Source organism: Medicago sativa, chromosome 5 (assembly GCF_051527215.1).
Source record: "Medicago sativa cultivar Bolivia chromosome 5, Bolivia_mono, whole genome shotgun sequence".
NCBI lineage: Eukaryota > Viridiplantae > Streptophyta > Magnoliopsida > Fabales > Fabaceae > Medicago > Medicago sativa.
This window is the reverse complement of record NC_140753.1, coordinates 319,369-337,573: the sequence shown is the minus strand read 5'-3', so window position 1 is coordinate 337,573 and position 18,205 is coordinate 319,369. Positions and strand designations below refer to the sequence as shown.

The 18,205-nt window shown below is 30.7% G+C and overlaps 3 long non-coding RNA genes across 7 annotated transcripts; 2 read left to right on the top strand and 1 right to left on the bottom strand.

The window, feature by feature from the left end:
* The first annotated feature begins 228 nt into the window (after window positions 1-228).
* LOC146918824 (uncharacterized) lies at window positions 229-3,997 on the top strand. The gene is made up of 2 exons (XR_015010640.1): window positions 229-1,048; window positions 3,784-3,997. It is a non-coding gene; the product is annotated as an uncharacterized LOC146918824 (long non-coding RNA).
* A 7,516-nt stretch (window positions 3,998-11,513) lies between these two features.
* Window positions 11,514-13,344, top strand: LOC146918823 (uncharacterized). Of its 2 annotated transcripts, none has more exons than XR_015011226.1 (5): window positions 11,514-12,066; window positions 12,170-12,233; window positions 12,358-12,415; window positions 12,508-12,618; window positions 12,967-13,344. It is a non-coding gene; the product is annotated as an uncharacterized LOC146918823 (long non-coding RNA). The 2 variants fall into 2 exon arrangements; XR_015011227.1 differs by having other exon boundaries at window positions 12,945-13,344.
* Window positions 12,059-16,954, bottom strand: LOC146918822 (uncharacterized). 4 transcript variants are annotated; one of them, XR_015011230.1, is made up of 7 exons: window positions 16,081-16,954; window positions 15,849-15,968; window positions 15,517-15,577; window positions 14,730-14,816; window positions 13,700-13,811; window positions 12,943-13,103; window positions 12,059-12,194 (listed from the first exon to the last, which is right to left on the bottom strand). It is a non-coding gene; the product is annotated as an uncharacterized LOC146918822 (long non-coding RNA). The 4 variants fall into 4 exon arrangements; XR_015011231.1 differs by lacking the exon at window positions 13,700-13,811 and having other exon boundaries at window positions 15,517-15,639; XR_015011229.1 differs by lacking the exon at window positions 13,700-13,811.
* Window positions 16,955-18,205: the final 1,251 nt, after the last annotated feature.

Here is an 18,205-nt window from a genome sequence, read left to right as displayed (position 1 = left end):
TTTTTATTAGTAATTTATTTTAAAGTTCCTTTTTGGTATTATATTAATTAGGTTATTATATTTTGACATGGTCATATTAGTTAAAGCTACACGTTTTTGGTGTCTAATTGCTCAGTCAAGCATGTTCCACATTATCTCCTAATTAGTTGGCATTAGTGGTGTTACTTGAGAGAAATAATAGCAATGTGAAACCAATCCTTTTGCACGTAATAAGGTATCAGAATCAGACCAATATAGGGAGTGAGCGTTTGACGGTTCTAGTTCTAACCCAGCCTACTGTAACAACACTATCATCATGGGGTCTTCATAAATTACAATTGCTTTTACTTTCTTTTAGAAGTCAACGATGTCCTTCCATCAATACTTAGTTTGAATATATCCCCATTTTCATTGCTCAAACTGAAGCTGGTACCATGCATATTTCCTTTCTCTAACACGAAGAACAGGTAGTGTATTATGAGCATCAAGGTATTCTAATTCCTTGAATTCATTAGTTTGGTCAGTTACATATTAAAAACCATTTTCTTACATCAATACAATTATCCAAATCAAGAAAACAAACCCCCTCCTATCCATATGACCTCACGCAAACCATCATATCCCTTATCACAATGTGATCTTATTATTTCCCATAGTCTTGGAGCATACATGCATCTTCAACATTCCATAATTGATTCACATATACAAATATTTTCCAAGCTTATCAATCAATTTCTAGAGTCTATTCCTCTCAAAATTCGTGTATGTCCTAAGGTACTCCATGTCCTATTTTCTAGTTTAATTTTATTCTCCAATCTCTAATCATAAAATTATTGTTTCGTGGAACCTATTTTCGTTTCCCCTGAACATGCTGCTGTGGAATTGTGACCGAGCATTCATTCACCGTTCAATCGGGTTAAATTTTAGACAACATTTCCCAGCAGGTGGTTATTTGTTTTCAACGGTCCAATCGTCAAAATAAAGTCTAGAGCGAGAGAAATCGTGCATACTTTGAACCTGCAAATTTAGAGGACCTTATAGTCGATTGATTGGGAGGAAAGCTTATGAGGTAAGGGCTTTTTTTCCCCATACGTCCATACTAAGTGCTAGGGCTGTGTCATTAAGTAGTGGTAGCAATGCTTGTCTTTTAATAAGAAAAATAATTAAAATGTATTTTTATGGTAAAAATTATTCTTAATTATGTTGGCTTAATACATCCCCAGGTCCCTTAACTTATTTTTTTCTTCTCACTTCAGTCCCTTAACTATTAAACGTTTCAATTTGGTCCTTAATTATGTTTTCTTCATCGATTTGGTCCAATTTTATTAATTTTAAATCCCTAAAAAGAAGACCGTTGGATCAAGGACGTCCATCAGATCTTACTGTGTACCACCAACACCTAAGTATCTGAAATTTAATTTTTAAAAATAATATAAATCCATTTATATTAATTTAGAAATAAAAAAAATTAAAAAATTGGAAAATTAATTTTCAAAAATAAAAAAATTCAAAAAATTTGTAAAAAAATTCAGGAATGAATTTTTTTTTTTAAATCTGGAAATGTTTTTTAAAATCTGGAAAATTAATTTTAAATTATTTTCTACAAAAAAAAATTTGGAAAATATTTTAACTTTTAAAAATCTCGATACCAATTTATAAAAATTCAGATTATTTTTTTCAAAAATTTTATTTCAGAATCACGATTATTTTAAAAATCCAGATTATTTTTTTCAAAATTTTAATATTTTCGAAAAAAATCAGATTAATTTTTTTTGAGGGAAAAAAATAATCTGATTTTTTTTCCAGATAATTTTTAAAATCATTTTTTTACGAAATTATGAAGATTTTACGATTTTGGCTAAAATTTGAAAATATATTTCGAAAAAGTACAGATTTTTCTTTCCAAATTAATTTTCCAGATTTTTTTTAAAAAAAAAAATCCGTAAAAGACTCTGAATTTTATAAAAACTTTTTTCGAAAAAAAACTGACCATTTTTTGTAAAATTTTGAATTTTTTCTTTTTTTGTATTTTGAATATTAAATTCCTGAATTTTGTAAAAAAAATTTAATTTCGAAAATAAAAAAATTCTAAAAATATTCTCCAGATTTAAAAGAAAATATTTTCAAAAGAAAAATATTTTTCCAATTTTCCAGAATTTTTTTTAAAACCTGGAAAATTAATTTTAAAACTTTTTTCTACAAAAAAAAAATTGGAAAATATTTTAACTTTTAAAAATCTCGATACCAATTTAGAAAAAAATTCAGATTATTTTTTTCAAAAATTTTATTTCAGAACTACGATTATTTTAAAAATCCAGATTATTTTTTTTCAAAATTTTATTATTTTCGAGAAAATTCAGATTTATTTTTAGGGAAAAAAATATTCTGATTTTTTTTCCAGATTATTTTTAAAATCATTTTTTTTACGAAATTATGAAGATTTTACGATTTTGGCTAAAATTTGAAAATATATTTCGAAAAAGTACAGATTTTTCTTTCCAAATTAATTTTCCAGATTTTTTAAAAAAAATCCGTAAAAGACTCTGAATTTTTTAAAAACTTTTTTTCGAAAAAAAACTGACCTTTTTTGTAAAATTTTGAATTTTTGATTTTTTTGTATTTTGAATATTAAATTCCTGAATTTTGTAAAAAAAATTTAATTTCGAAAATTTAAAAAATTCTAAAAATATTTTCCAGATTTAAAAGAAAATATTTTCCAATTTTTTTTTGTAAAAAAAATTTAAATTAATTTTCCAGATTTTAAAAAAAAAAATCCTGAATTTTTTTTCAAATTTTTTAGAATTTTTTTTATTTTTGAAAATTAATTTTCTAATTTTTTATTTCTAAATTAATATAAATGGATTTATATTATTTTTAAAAATTAAATTTCAGATACTTAGGTGTTGGTGGTACACGGTAAGATCTGATGGACTTCCTTGATCCAACGGTCTTCTTTTTTAGGGATTTAAAATTAATAAAATTGGACCAAATCGATGAAGAAAACAAAAGATAAGGACCAAATTGAAACGTTTAATAGTTAAGGGACTGAAGTGAGAAGAAAAAATAAGTTAAGGGACCTGAGGATGTATTAAGCCTAATTATGTTTTATATCAAAGTTGTGTATGTGGAAGTGAGGTGAACTGGTTTGTTTTATATTATTATGCATGATATGTTCTTGTGATGTAGGGAAAGAGATGTTAGATTTTTGATAAATTAGAAAAAGGAAAAAATGGAAGTGTGAGTTTGTGAAATGATTGACTGTTGGTTGTGTGTTTGATGATGCGTTAATATTTGGTTGTAATTGCCTTAGTGGCGGGTTAATATTATATATCTGTGTGGTGCCTTAGTGGCGGGTTATAGTTATATTTTGCGTGGTGCCTTAGTGGCGGGTTTTAGTCTGCATTTTCATGATCATGCATGACATATGCATCTTTGTGGTGCCTTAGTGGCGGGAATTGCAATTATACTCTGTGTGGATGCCTTAGTGGCTAGAATTGCAATTATATTTCTGTGTGGTGCCTGTGTGGCGGGTTATATCCGGATCATATAGTTATAAGAGCATGCATCTTACGCATAATTGCATTGAGTCTGTTGTATTCATGTGATTGACTTAAAACTATTATATTTCAAATAAGATGTGTGTGAACCTTACTTTGAAGCATATGACTTGAACGTATTTTTCTTAATTCTTTTTGATTGATAAGTTTTGATATTATCTATTTTATGACATTGTTTCTGGTGCTTTGAGTATGAACCAATTTGGATAAGGAAATTGACCCTTACATTAATATAATGTTGTAGCAGGTATCAAAGATGATATATGAAGTTTGATATGTGATGAAAGTGTACGCGGAGGCAAAAGTTGGGTTTTTGATTAAATTGTAATTTTAGAAGTAATTTAGAATTATATTTAGTTTAATAATTTTTATTAAATTATGTAAAGAATTTTGTATAGGTTTTGGTAGAATATATATTATTGATGAAATAAATAAATAGTAGTGTTTTTCAGAAAAAGAAAATGAGTTAGGTGAAATGTCTTGAACCAAAAATCCGGGGCGTTACAAAAGCTTACTTTTCATCCATGACTACGGTGAACGGTAAACAAATTCCTTTTATGAATATATGTTATGGAAATTTATGGATAAATATTTCATATGTGATGTGTTTGTGTTAAATTTACATGTGTTTGTAGATAATATAATGATATTTGTACAACCATTTTTGTACAACTTTTGTACAACTTTCTCTCTCATACTCACATTATCTTCTTATGCTCTCTCTTCCTTTTTCCCTCTCCATTGTTTTTGACCAATGAGAAGAGAGAACAACAAGGTTGTCTCAAAAGTTGTACCAAAATAGTTGTTCAAATATCATTACTCTAAATTTTGATATGTATGAAGTTTATCGTTTGAAATCCATTTGATGTTAATTTGAACATGAAATAACATGCATATGATTTTATTTGAATATAAAAGTAGTGTATGTGAAATTATCTAATGATTGTGTTGCTTCATGTAATAAGTTGTTAGACTTATATTAAAGGGTTTTGTTTGTCAAGTGGTACTCGTGTCTTTTTAAACCAATTTTTAAAAATTCATTAGCTCTAACATTTGAAATTGTTTTCAAAATTACGGATACATATAAAGCCCGTTTGTTATAGCTATTTTTTAGGATAAAAACACTTTTTTTAAGAAAATAATCACTTTTCAAAATATTGCATCCGTTTGTTACAGATTTTTAAAAAAATCAGAATCTAAAAAAAAATCTAAAAACAGCTTCAAATGAGAAGCTGTTGAGAGCAGCTTCTCAAAAAATAGATTTTTTTTTTTTGAGAAGAGAGAAAATATGGATATAAAGATTGAACTAATTTTGTAACAAAAAAATCGCTTTTATATAGCTGTATCCAAACAAACTAATTTTTTTTTTAAAAAGTGATTTTTTATTACGGTAAACAAACGCAAAATAGATTATGATTTTTCATAAAATCTCTAAAAAATAATCTCTAAATTATTTTATGTCAAAATCACTTTTATTTTAATCCGTGACAAACGGGCCCATAATTCGAACCCATCCAAAGAGATAGATAATTAAACGCTTGCACCAATGGGATCGACAAACATATAACTGTTGCAATGTTAACATAAATAAATAAATAAATAAAATATTAATCATTTTTTGCAATAAGTTGATAATTGATAATCAAAATTAATGATATATTTAAATGTTGATGATATCATATTATATCTGCATGATAGTGTGAAAGGAATTGTTAATTTCTTGTTTATCATGATATTAAAATAATTTGGGTATGTTTTGAATTACTGTAAGTTGATATATGTTCGTAGAAGAAAGTCATAGATAATATTAATGATTTTTGTTCATTATTTATTTTTCTATGTGACTATTTATTGAAATTTAGCATTGAACATATTTAAACATAAACCTGAATTTAACACAATGAATTCATGATATATGGTATTAGTTATATGATAACTAAGATCAAAATGTTTGTTATATTTAATTTTATGTGGAGTATATGACTTGCATGTTTAATCTCATCTTATGAAGTTTGGTTATGACATTCTTTTATGATCAAGTTTTATTTTGCTATGTATGTTTAATGCATTCAATGTATGATATATCTTGGCCAGATATAAAAGAAAAGTTGAAGTTCAAATTGAAATGCAAGTTAAATATTTTTATAGCAAATGTGTAATGACATAAAAGATCGTGTATTATTACAATATACTCGATTGACAAAAGTGTCATGGTTTGATGATAGTTTGGTGAATACTATCAAGAGTATATAAGTTGATCCATAGACATAGCCATGAGAATACAAAATCTACGTGAAGAATTGAATATTCAAAGTTTATAAAAGTTAAAGAAAATTTTGCAATTATTTGACGAAATGATTGACAAGGATATGATGTCTTCGGATAAAGATGTTCATGACATTGAAGACATCATTAGGGATGTGGTACAAGCCCAAATCTAATTGATCACAAATGGTGGAAACTCAACCCACACTTGAGTAGCATCAAGTCTTGGGTTCAATGGTGAAAGTACACTATTAAAGTGATTGAAGTACTTGACAATAGATAACATCCCAAGGGGTAAAAGTACTTGGACCATAAGAAGAAAAGGGGTAGGATGAGGTTTTTCCTCTTAATGGACATATAGTATATATTGCTGGAATGCATACTTATGGGGCATTCCCGATATAGTCTACCTATGTGAGATTGAAGTTTGGCCGCTTCATTGAGTTCAAGGGCTTGACTCTTAAATTCTCATGAAAAGGATACATGGACACAAGGCCATAACAAACGTGTCAATTTTACAATTCTCTTTATCAATGGTACCGAGATTCTATGTGTAAGTTATGCACACTTGTTCTAATGAATAGTTGGTCCAAAGCTTGTCTACCATACTATTTGGGAATGAGCGAAAACTTAACTTACTAAGTAATGGTTCAAATCGCGAGATACCATTATCTGAAGGCATGAAATTTCCGGATTTATGAGATTTAGTATTTTGAAAATGGTGGGGGATTGTTGGTGATTTCCAAAATAATGGAATCACTTTAGATCAAAAGTTGTAACTCTTCACCAACAGTTGTAACTCTTCGTGAGAATCATTCATATACATTGGAACTTTTCGCAAAGAGGTGCTTAATGAACCTTTGTGTTTATTCAAGTGTATATGATTATAACCTTTGGCTTAGGGGTGCTTAATGAACCTTAGCATTGATTCAAGTGTGTATGATCATAACATTTGACAAAAGGGTGCTTAATGAACCATAACATTGATTCAACTCAAAGGGGTGCTTTCTCTCATGTGAAGGGTCATATAATGTACTATAAATGCTTGACATTTGGGCATTAGTTTGACAGACACAGAACAAGAATTTTGTTGCATTAACAACATAGTTCTCCCTTATTCTCTTACTCTAAATCATCCATCAATTCTATAATGCATGAGTGAATTGCTGGAAAGGGGTGTTCAAAACCGAACCAACCCAATAGAAAAACCCCAAACCAAACCAATTCAAACCGAAAACGCAAAAAACCGCACTTGGTCCGGATGAATTCGGATGATTTTTGCACTGAACCGCGCGGTTCGGTTCGATTTGCGGTTTGCATCTCAGCAACCAAACCAAACCAAACCAAACCGCAAGAATAATGAATATTACTTAAATATGTACTAGCCCAATTACGTAGCTCAAGAATAATCTTTTTTGATTCGATTTTTTCATCGTTGCACCATCAGGTTCGATTATAATTCCTTTCCATCTTTTTCAATTCATTTCCAGTGATGAATTTGTTTTCTTTACTTCCCAATAATTTGTTTCATGCTTATGTTTCTTCTTAATTTCACCTATTTTGATATAAGTTTTACCTAATATTTTATCATATAAACATCAAAATAAAATGTCCTATGTTTATTTTGTAACAAGTTGGCAATATTAGAGTTAATGTAATATTTTTTTATCTCGCGATAAACCGCACAAACCGAACCAATCCAAACCGTATTGGTTTGGTTTGGTTTGGATGACTTTTTAAAAATCAATTGAACCAAACCAAACCATATGCTTTTTTATCTCGCGGTTTGGATGACTTTTTTGCTCAAAACCGAACCGAACCAAACCGCGAACACCCCTAGCTGGAACCATAAATCTGTAAAATACTGTTAGGAGATACGGTTGGTGTGGTTGTGCAATACACATCAATGAACTCATAGTACCCTGAAGGGGATTCGCCGGTCAGTCCTTATTGCATCCAATATACAGTAATTGGTGGGGGCGAATCGAACCTAAAGGTTAGTGTGGCAACCCATGCACTTTGAGTTTTACATGCATAACTATTAAACTTTTCAGGTTTCAAGTGCAGCAGTCTCTTCCCAACAATCAAGATATACAACAATCTTTGGAATTTATGTGCACACTTCATCATATTCATCTTCATCATCTTCTTGGTCAAGTTATTGCAGCAGACCCCCAACACATGTTTCGACAATAATATGGTCAAAAGAAAAAACAATAAGTTATTCTCCATACATTACCCAAAAAGTTGGTTAAAAGCTGTTGATTAAAGAGGAGGAGGATTGATGTAAGAATTTTGCTCTCCACCCAGCACATTTTGCTCGCACCCTGCAGCCATGCCAAAATTACCCTTGCGCAAGTTAACTCACGCTAATTTCCAAATTTCAAACGTGAAAGATGAATCACATGCATACAGCATACCTACATACACAGCCTGGATACATTAAACTATTATTATCATTCCAACACTTTGCTTATATTCAAGAATCACGTGCATAGATAGTTAACATGCTCTTGGAATCTTGCCACGTGCCAAATTGCAGAAGACATAAAGATATTATGCTTCTTGCTGCTTGCTACGTGTTGAAGCAATGACATAATTAGCTGCTTGCAATGACATAATATATGACGCAAATATTGCTTGCTGCACCTGCTTTTGATTGCACAGATACATGTATAATTCAAGCAGAAAGCTTATTGTGCAGACAAAAACCAGCGTGAGTTAACTCACTTGGGTGCGTGAGTTAACTCACGCAAGTGTAAATACAGGTACGTGACTTAAGTCACGCTGCGCTAGTTAACTAGCGCAGGGGTATTTTCGGGATGGCTGCAGGGTGCGAGCTGAAAGTGCAGGGCGGAGAGCAAAATTCTTGATGTAAACCTGCTGGAAGGGAAAGATACGAGCTAACAAATGGAGGTTGAAAAGTAGCATATCCAGCTTGAAACTTACTAGCCCTACCAACACGTCTCTAGCTTTACTAATTTTGAATAGTACATAAGATTTTTGTTTTCTTTTAGAGAAAATAGTAAGTAAGATCTAAAATATGTTTAAATATATTGAAGTCTTTTGGGGTTTTATGTATGAGTAGATCGCATATGAATGACTAAAATGTAGATATTTAAGAGATGTGACCTCTTAATCTAATGTCTTAAGATTTTGAATGAAAATGTGGTGTCTTACACATATGGTCCTAAAACATTGACCTGTTGTTGATCCTATCGTCCCTAAACTCTCTGACATATTTAGTAGCCTTACAAGCAAACTTTTTTTTTACAGATGTCAAGCAAACTATATAGCCATTAAATTCAAATATTAAAAATTGTCTATCTTGGATTCAATGATACCAATGTTGCATATCTTCCTCTTAGGATTTCCTCACCCAGATATGATGTCCTTTTTTTTTTTTTTGATAAAAAGATATGGGCTTAAGGCTTAAAATATATTTGGTCTTTTATCTTTTATCAAAAATGTGTTTTAGTCCTTTATCTTATCTTTAACATATTTTGATATTTTATGTTTTTAAAAAGATTCACGCTTTAGTCCTTTAGTCATAAATCATGACATAAGTTAAGAGAAGTTTAATATGTTACAGTGCTAACATAAACCTATATGTGGCATAGAAGAGGGGATACAATGTCATTTTTTTTTTAGAAATATTGGGAAGGAATGGTAAAAACAAAAACATAAGTATTTGAAGAAGATTTTGTTGCGATACCTTTGAATGAGAACGATTTGTTGCGACACTTTTAAAGGAGTTTAAATTGTTGCAATGTGTTTTACAAACTTAAAGCCCCTTGGTTTAGTTTCCAACTTAACATTTGGATAACAAATGGACAAACTTGAATCTTTTTAAAAAAAGATAAAGGACCAAAACATGTTGAAAATAAGATAAAGGACCAAAACACATTTTTGTTAAAAGATAAATGACCAAAAATATATTTAAGCCAAAGATATAATGTCTTTTAACATTACTTATATATACATACATACATATATATATATATATACGTATATATATATATGTATATATATATATATATATATATATATATATATATATATATATATGTATATATATATATACACACATACATATATATACATACATATATATATATATATATATACATATACATAGCTATATATATACATATATATATATATATACATATATATATATATATATATATATATATATATATATATACATATATATATATGATTTTGTCAAAAACAAAACCATTACTTATATTCTCAAAATAGAAAATATTCAAACTTAACAATTACATATCCTAGTCAACCGGACACATATAACTTGTTTTTTGAAATACCCCATTGATTGGTGAGCCTATAGGCTTTAGGCACTAGAAAGATTAAAATAGTTACCAATTTTCTCATGCAATGGTAGTTGAGGAAGGTTTATAACTAAACTTTTCTTTTAGTAAAGCAAAATTGAGTTCGCTTTCAAATTGTACTAGTCGGTTGCTGAGATAGATAATCCCTTTCAGAGGTTATTCATTTCATGGTTAGTTAAAGGTGTAGACAAAAGTATACACTTGGCAGCTATTTAGTTACAGTGCAAGATGCAAAATACTTGTTCTTGCAAGAAATTAAATAGTCTGAAATCAAAGTTCGAACAAACTGCTGATGACGGTGCTAATTAAGAGGGTGAAATGTCTAATTAGTGAAAGAATAGGTTAACTTACATGTATAATAAAATCCACTGGTATAAGTTAACTTTTGTAAAATGAGGGATGCAATTTATTTCGAAAATACAATTTTCATATCTACTCTATCTATCTATCTAATAACCGTTGATTGAAACTTTTCTTTTACGGTAAAGGGACTTTTGCATTTCATCATCAATCAATGTTTAACAGAAATAATTACAGTGCTAATCATGTTTTCCAATTAAAGTGGACTTTAAATGCGTGGATTGTTTTTTAAGCAAAGTCTTCTTCATTTTTTGTTTTACAATCAAAGCTAAAAAAATCTTCCTTGTTACTTGGCACTGTTCCTATTAATGCTTACCTGGTTTCGGATAGCACTTGGGTGACATTGTGGTTGGTGACATTGAGCAACCACAATGTCACAGGTGTATGAAAAAAAAAACCTTATGAAAGAGAGAGAAGAAAGTCACTTGTAAGATTATGATTGATTAATGCTAATATCATCAACCACAATGTCACTCATGTGCCATCTACTCATGTGCTACTGGTTTCATTCAATCAAAAGCAATGAACACGACATGTGAATGCAAATAATCATGTTTATTGCCAGCAGAGGCTGAAGCCCCCACCATAATTTGGGGCTATATGTGTACTGCATGGGCCTCTGATTATTATTATTATTATTTTTTAAATAAACCTCTCATTATTGTTGATGATATTTATTTAAACATTTTTCAGTAAATTATTTGCATAATATTTCATTTATCAACCTTATGTTATCTAGGACAGGGAGGTGAGTAGGACCCAACAAGAGGAGTATCTGGCCAGCTTCGGATCCACCTTACCAACTAACTAGTGTAGTACCCCCTTATTGGCTTCTTTTAACTCCCAACGTAGCGTACAAATCACACATGCTATGTGTAGCCCAGCCTCCAAATGAAGACACATGACATGACCCACGTTCTCACACACTCGTCGTTCTCGATAAGATTGAGAGTATTATAATCTTTCAAAAAAAAAAAAAAAAAAAACTCCTATTATCAATAACTCTTACAAAAGAGAATAGCGAATTCGTTCCAGGTTGCTTGCTTGCTGCCCAAGCCTGTTTTGTCTGAAATGCTTGCTGCCAAGACTGTTGTAGTTACATTTTGTCAAACTGAAATGTGCATAATTTTGTCCAATGAAATAGCTTACTTTTTCTAATAGTCCTTTACTTTTTGTCCTATACCAATATTATATTTCACTTATTTTGTTTGTATATGCCCAGTTTTATTTGTATATGACAGTACCATATGACAGTTTTGTTTGTATATACATGAATAGTTCTGTGTGCTACTGCTGTAGTACTGTGTGCTACTATATTTCTGGTGAAAGTAATTTTGTTTTGTAGTGCTACTCCAAGACCCTTTCTCTCTCTCACGCTCCAAGACCCTTTCTCCCCAAGGCTCTTTCTCTTCCCTCAAGTAGTATTTAAAGCCTTGCCTTGCCATTACATTCACTCATGTTGGTCTAATTTATGCCTCTTGCCTTGCCTTTCTCTCTCTCATACATTTTGATGATGCAGGTTATATGTGATACAACAACTTATCTCATTGGTATGCATTTTTTTTATTCTTCTTTACAGTACAAGTACATGAACATCTCAATGTCATTCTTCATTATGCAACTTTTTGCCTCTTCTTTGTCTCCCATCCATAGGTTTCCACAGCCAGCTCAAGGCATTCTTGAAGGAGGAACCACGCCAGCAGCAAGCAACATGAAGGCAAGTCAAAAGAACTCTATGATTAGAATATTTAACAAAGTTAGTGTGGAGAAGAAAAATTGAATTTTAGTTCACATAACTCATGGTGCTCATAAAATTTTTGTTATCCTCTTCATTGTTTCAGCTGGAAGCCCTTCATATGAAAGCAAATGATAGATATTCTACAAATAGACAAGTTTAAGGTATAACTACTCTTCACTCCTTTTTTTTTGGATAGTTACTGTTAACTCTCTTGGTGATAGTTTTCTCATTTCTGTCTCTCTTTTTTCTCCAGGTTTCCTCCCCCCCACATAACCAAACCTCACCTAAGAGTCTACCATCTTTTCTACATTGATAGCTACATCTAATTTTTTCTGTAGATAATCTCCAAAAAGACAAGTTTAAGGTATAACCCTTAAATGCAGAGTCTCTCTTCATTCATAACATTCTTAGTACAAAACAGAGTTATATGGCTAAATATGTGTTTGTGTGTGTGTCTGTTTGCATATATTATTAAGTAAAAAAAAATGATTTCATGTTATTCACAAAACAATCAAAAACCAATTGCAAGCTAAAAATCATAAACTTTCTTCAATTTCGTAACAACTTACAGTTGAATAATAAAGTGAATGAATGAGAAAGAACTCAAAAATGGAAGGCCGGCACTTTTTTTAATAATAAACAAGAGATTACAAGTTCCACACAATTGTTTTCATTTTTTTTTACTTACAGTGATAATGTGTATTATGGACAGCAACAAACAAGCATGTAAACAAGTCCTCAGCAGACAATTCCTTCATCAAATCTGCATATTTGTGAAGATCCTTCATCAAACTATTCCTCAAAAGCATTTGGATAGCTGCCAAGCAGGCATGTTAGCAAGAACATGATCTGCAGATTTGGGTAGATTAAGAAAGATGCATCAGTCATCCATAAGATGTCTCCAGAAATTATAATTTTACCAATGTTACTTAACATGTGTCTAATAAAATTAATTCTTCAACAAGCAAACATGTGTCATCTTACTAATTTTTGTTCCTGTAATTTATTCCTATATTATTATTTGTATTTCTGTTCATTCGATCATTATATGAAAGGAAAATATGAGGAGTCCAAGAGGCATACAATGAAATTCATGGTTCACACTTTTACTAAGAGAGTTTATTATAAGGCATGGCAAAAGAAAAATTGGCTTGCAAGTTCATTATAAGGGTTTATCATGTTTCTAAGTCATGTGTTTCACTAGCAAGTATTCTCCATAACCAGGGTTTGAAAACTTTTGAGCATAACAAGTGACTATGTTGGTTACAATTGTATTAAACGAAAAACAAATTCAAAATATAAGTCCAATTAAATAATTTAAATTTAAATTAAATATGTATGTGGTTTCATGAGAAGTTTGAATAAGTAAATCAGAATTTGAGTCATAGGTCAAAGGAAACAACAACCAAATTTGGAAGTAGTGTTATAAAGAGAAAATTTGATACCTCTGGCTTTGCAACACTAACAAAGCTCAAAAGTGTACTTTTCTTCATTTGAAGCAAATCAGAATTTGAGTCTTCAACAAGCAAACATGTGTCATCTTACTAATTTTTGTTCCTGTAATTTATTCCTATATTATTATTTGTATTTCTGTTCATTCGATCATTATATGAAAGGAAAATATGAGGAGTCCAAGAGGCATACAATGAAATTCATGGTTCACACTTTTACTAAGAGAGTTTATTATAAGGCATGGCAAAAGAAAAATTGGCTTGCAAGTTCATTATAAGGGTTTATCATGTTTCTAAGTCATGTGTTTCACTAGCAAGTATTCTCCATAACCAGGGTTTGAAAACTTTTGAGCATAACAAGTGACTATGTTGGTTACAATTGTATTAAACGAAAAACAAATTCAAAATATAAGTCCAATTAAATAATTTAAATTTAGATTAAATATGTATGTGGTTTCATGAGAAGTTTGAATAAGTAAATCAGAATTTGAGTCATAGGTCAAAGGAAACAACAACCAAATTTGGAAGTAGTGTTATAAAGAGAAAATTTGATACCTCTGGCTTTGCAACACTAACAAAGCTCAAAAGTGTACTTTTCTTCATTTGAAGCAAATCAGAATTTGAGTCATAGGTCAAAGGAAACAACAACCAAATTTGGAAGTAGTGTTATAAAGAGAAAATTTGATACCTCTGGCTTTGCAACACTAACAAAGCTCAAAAGTGTACTTTTCTTCATTTGAAGCATCAACTATACTCACATGTTCCAATTTTGTCTTTACATTTTTCTTGAAGTCCAAAAAACTCCGATAAAACGACGTATACTTAAATGATGTACAACTTAAATCATGTTTGCAATGTGACTAAGAGAGTCAATTAAAAGGCATGGGAAAAGAAGTATTGACTTGCAAGTACATCATAATGGTTAATCACATTAGTATGTCATGAGTTTCACTAGCAAGTATGGTACTGAAAAACGATGCATTAACAAGATTTAAAAGTATTCATAGTACTTCAATTCCCTTACCTTATGTTACTATTTGTACTTCCACAAAGATTGATAACCTTATGTTACTATTTGTCTTCATTTGTAATGTAATTGTTACTTGCAAACCTGCCAAAAGTTTAACATAAGACAATTTAGAAATACTATTGGACAAATTTTGTAAATTTTTTTAGCTAAGGGATCAAATACAGTTTGAAAAAAGGGCCAGATTGTATGTCCGATGTGGCAGCAAGAAAAATACGGCTATAACAGACAAAAGCCTTAAAATGTGAGAAGAAAAACAAAATGCTTCCATGTAGGTCAGGAAGGTAGAGCCTTCCCCATAAAAAACAAAAGTATTCATAGTACTTCAATTCCCTTACCTTCCCCAGATAAAGCCTATAGAATTTTAACAATTTATTCTTACAAGTGGTATTTAAAGCCTTGCCATGTCCATAAAGTTAAAGCCTTTCATGCCCTTTGCCATGTCCAAAACACTCAATTGATAAAACGATTTCGACTTAAATCATGTACAACTTAGATAAAAAAGGAGAGATGTGTACTGTTTTTAAGCCTAAAAATCTTGAAATGAAAAATGGTTACTTTTAAAAAGCAAGGTAAAAGACCATGGATATCTAAAAAAAATGTTGACTTAAACGGATTGAACCAAGAAACACTATACAAATGAGTTGGTCACAATTTTGCTCAACACTAACTATAGTGGGTACTGACTATATAGATTAATCTCAAGCAATTAAACAAAAACGTATTCCATAAAATTATAAGAATTATCAGTAAATTGGAAAAAGAAAATTGAAAACATATATACCTTCCAATGTGTAGCTTAATGACAAGTAATAACGTGGTAGAAACAGAGGCAAACAATGGACCTGTAATGTGTACACACCATGAAATTAAAAAACCCATTACTCCTGAAACCAACCACTATACCCTGCACCATTCAATTCACACGGACTAATAATCAATGGTAATATTTAAACATTATTTTCAGTACATTTTCTTTATATAATTATTAACAAAAAAAACATTTAAAATATATTTTCATTTTCTTATCTTTATTATTGAAGTATAAAATGTATAAATAAAAGTGTGAGAATATTATAATGTTAAGCATGAGAATTGCAATATATTTAAGCATACCACATAAGCAACGGTCAGAAGCCTTAAGTTCCAACCCAGCTTCCACTAACTAAAATCCCTCCCAAAGCAAAGAGCAAACACAACGGAGTAATGAGTTGGGTATCTTTCACTCAACTTTATCTGTTCACAAAGTTAAACAAATTAACCAGAATGAATAGTTGATATAAAAATTTAATTAAAATGTTAATTAGTTGGTATTGGTATAATTAATCAACCAAATAAAAAAACTGACCTGAATAATAAGCCACAAGGCAAACGAGATGCTACTAAACAAGGCACATACAGAACCCAAAATGGTATTGAAATGAGCCCATCTTGATTTCAATACCTTTAACAAAAGTCAGTACCATCGCTCCACCAATTCCAATAATTGTACCCTAAATGTTGGATACCCATTTTGGTTCGATTGTTGCATGGAATTTGTAGAGCAGAAGTAGAGAATCAAGACTCGATCGATGAAAATACGCGGCAGTTGCTTGCAAACTCTGGAAAAAAATGACCCATTTTTGGGTATAATCTTTTTGTGATTCTGTTATGTTAGAAAGGTAGATCAGATTTAGGATAAGACAAATATGTTGTTCGGGGTAAACAAGTTCGAGATCAACGGTTGCTGTTGAGGAATGGCTGACGGCGGCCGGTGAGGGAGAGGAGGAACCACGTATGTTAGGGTTTCAGAATGAGACTGTTAGAATGAAAATGGGAGATGAGGGACAAATTGTTTTTGTTTTCTTAATTGGGCTTGGCCCAATTCCTGTTTACTGGAGGGATTTATGCCTAAAATAGTAGTGTGAATAAAAATAGGTGTAAAATTAAATTTTTATTGAATTCAATTTAATTCAATTTAAAATAGATACATTCAAACCTAAATCTTAACAAAAACAAAACAATATTCATATATTTAAATTGATAGACTGCCCATGTCTTCGGCTCAAATCATTGATTGAATAGTTGATCTTCAAATAAAATTCAAATGAACACCACAACAAGATGAGAAATTAAAAAAATAATATTTTACAAGACAACGAACAACACGGTTTCGCACTCAAGCAACGGATCACAAAAAAAAATTATATCTACGTGAAAATCACTTATTTAAATTAAAATAAATAAAAAAACTTAAATCATATCATTTGAATTTCAAAGTCATTTCATCCCCAAGTATATCTCCAAAACATTTTCAAATTCAAAATAATAAAAATAATTGAATTTGAAAATAAACATTATAGATATAGTTGTGGTCAACAATGTAATGAAGATTTCGTTTGTACGTGTTAATAACAATATTTGTTTCGATACTACGTAAAAACTTTGATTTTTTGTTTTCATTTGTACGATGATAGTTAAGTAATAAGCGATCATCACACGTAATAGTCGTCCCGTGCATCGGCACGGGTCTTACTTTTTGTAGAATGTCTTAATATTGTCCAATGAAACTTACACCATTTCTGCTCAGCTGATTTTGTAGAATGTCTTAATTTTGTAGAGAATAAGGAGATGAAGAATGATACGGTGCTAGACTAAGGAAACGGGGTCGGAGCTACTTGGAAACATCATGAAAAAGACAACCCATCTTTCTGAAATGGCCCTTTCATGATATTGGTTGGGGAGAAAGTTAGAATCGGTTGTGGAGATGAAGAAAATGAATATCTTTTGGTCAAACGATGCCGAACTCATTGATGCATGGGGTAGTGAGTTCGCCGACGGCGCTTCAAGGGGAGAATGAAGCGTGAAAATTGTTTTAGGGTTTCAAGAAATGAGGAAGAGATAAGATGATCCGCTCAGTTAGTAAGGAATATTGGGCTTGGCCCAATTTCGGATAGTGCAGGGGGTGTACGCCTAAACCGATGGTGTGAATAGCAATATTTGCAAAATTGCATTTTTGTTGGATTAATAAAACAATTGCAAACCTTGAACTTATATCTTTTTTTTTTCCTCTCAAAAAAATATATCATTTAATATTTAAAATACCTACAACCTCGAATTAATCTTCAAAAAGAATAAAAATTATTTGAATTTTAATTGTTATTGTTGAAATTCAACTTTTTTTGAATGACAAATGTTAGTGGTTAGATTAATTTATTCTCCTTTGTCCTCGTGAGCTTAGCTCAGTTGGTATGGACAATGCATAAAATATGCAAGGTCTGAGGTTCAAACCCTAGCCACCACCAAAAAAATTTGTTCTCCTTTGTTCGGGTTGCAACTCAAGACGTTCAACTCTTTATCTCTTGGCTCAAATCAGTTGAACTGCCCAATTTGAATTTCAACTTGAACCTACTACATTCGGTTCGATTGGTATTTAATTATACCTTTTTTATGATTGAACTTCTCATATCCCTTTCTATGTTATTAATTTTTTG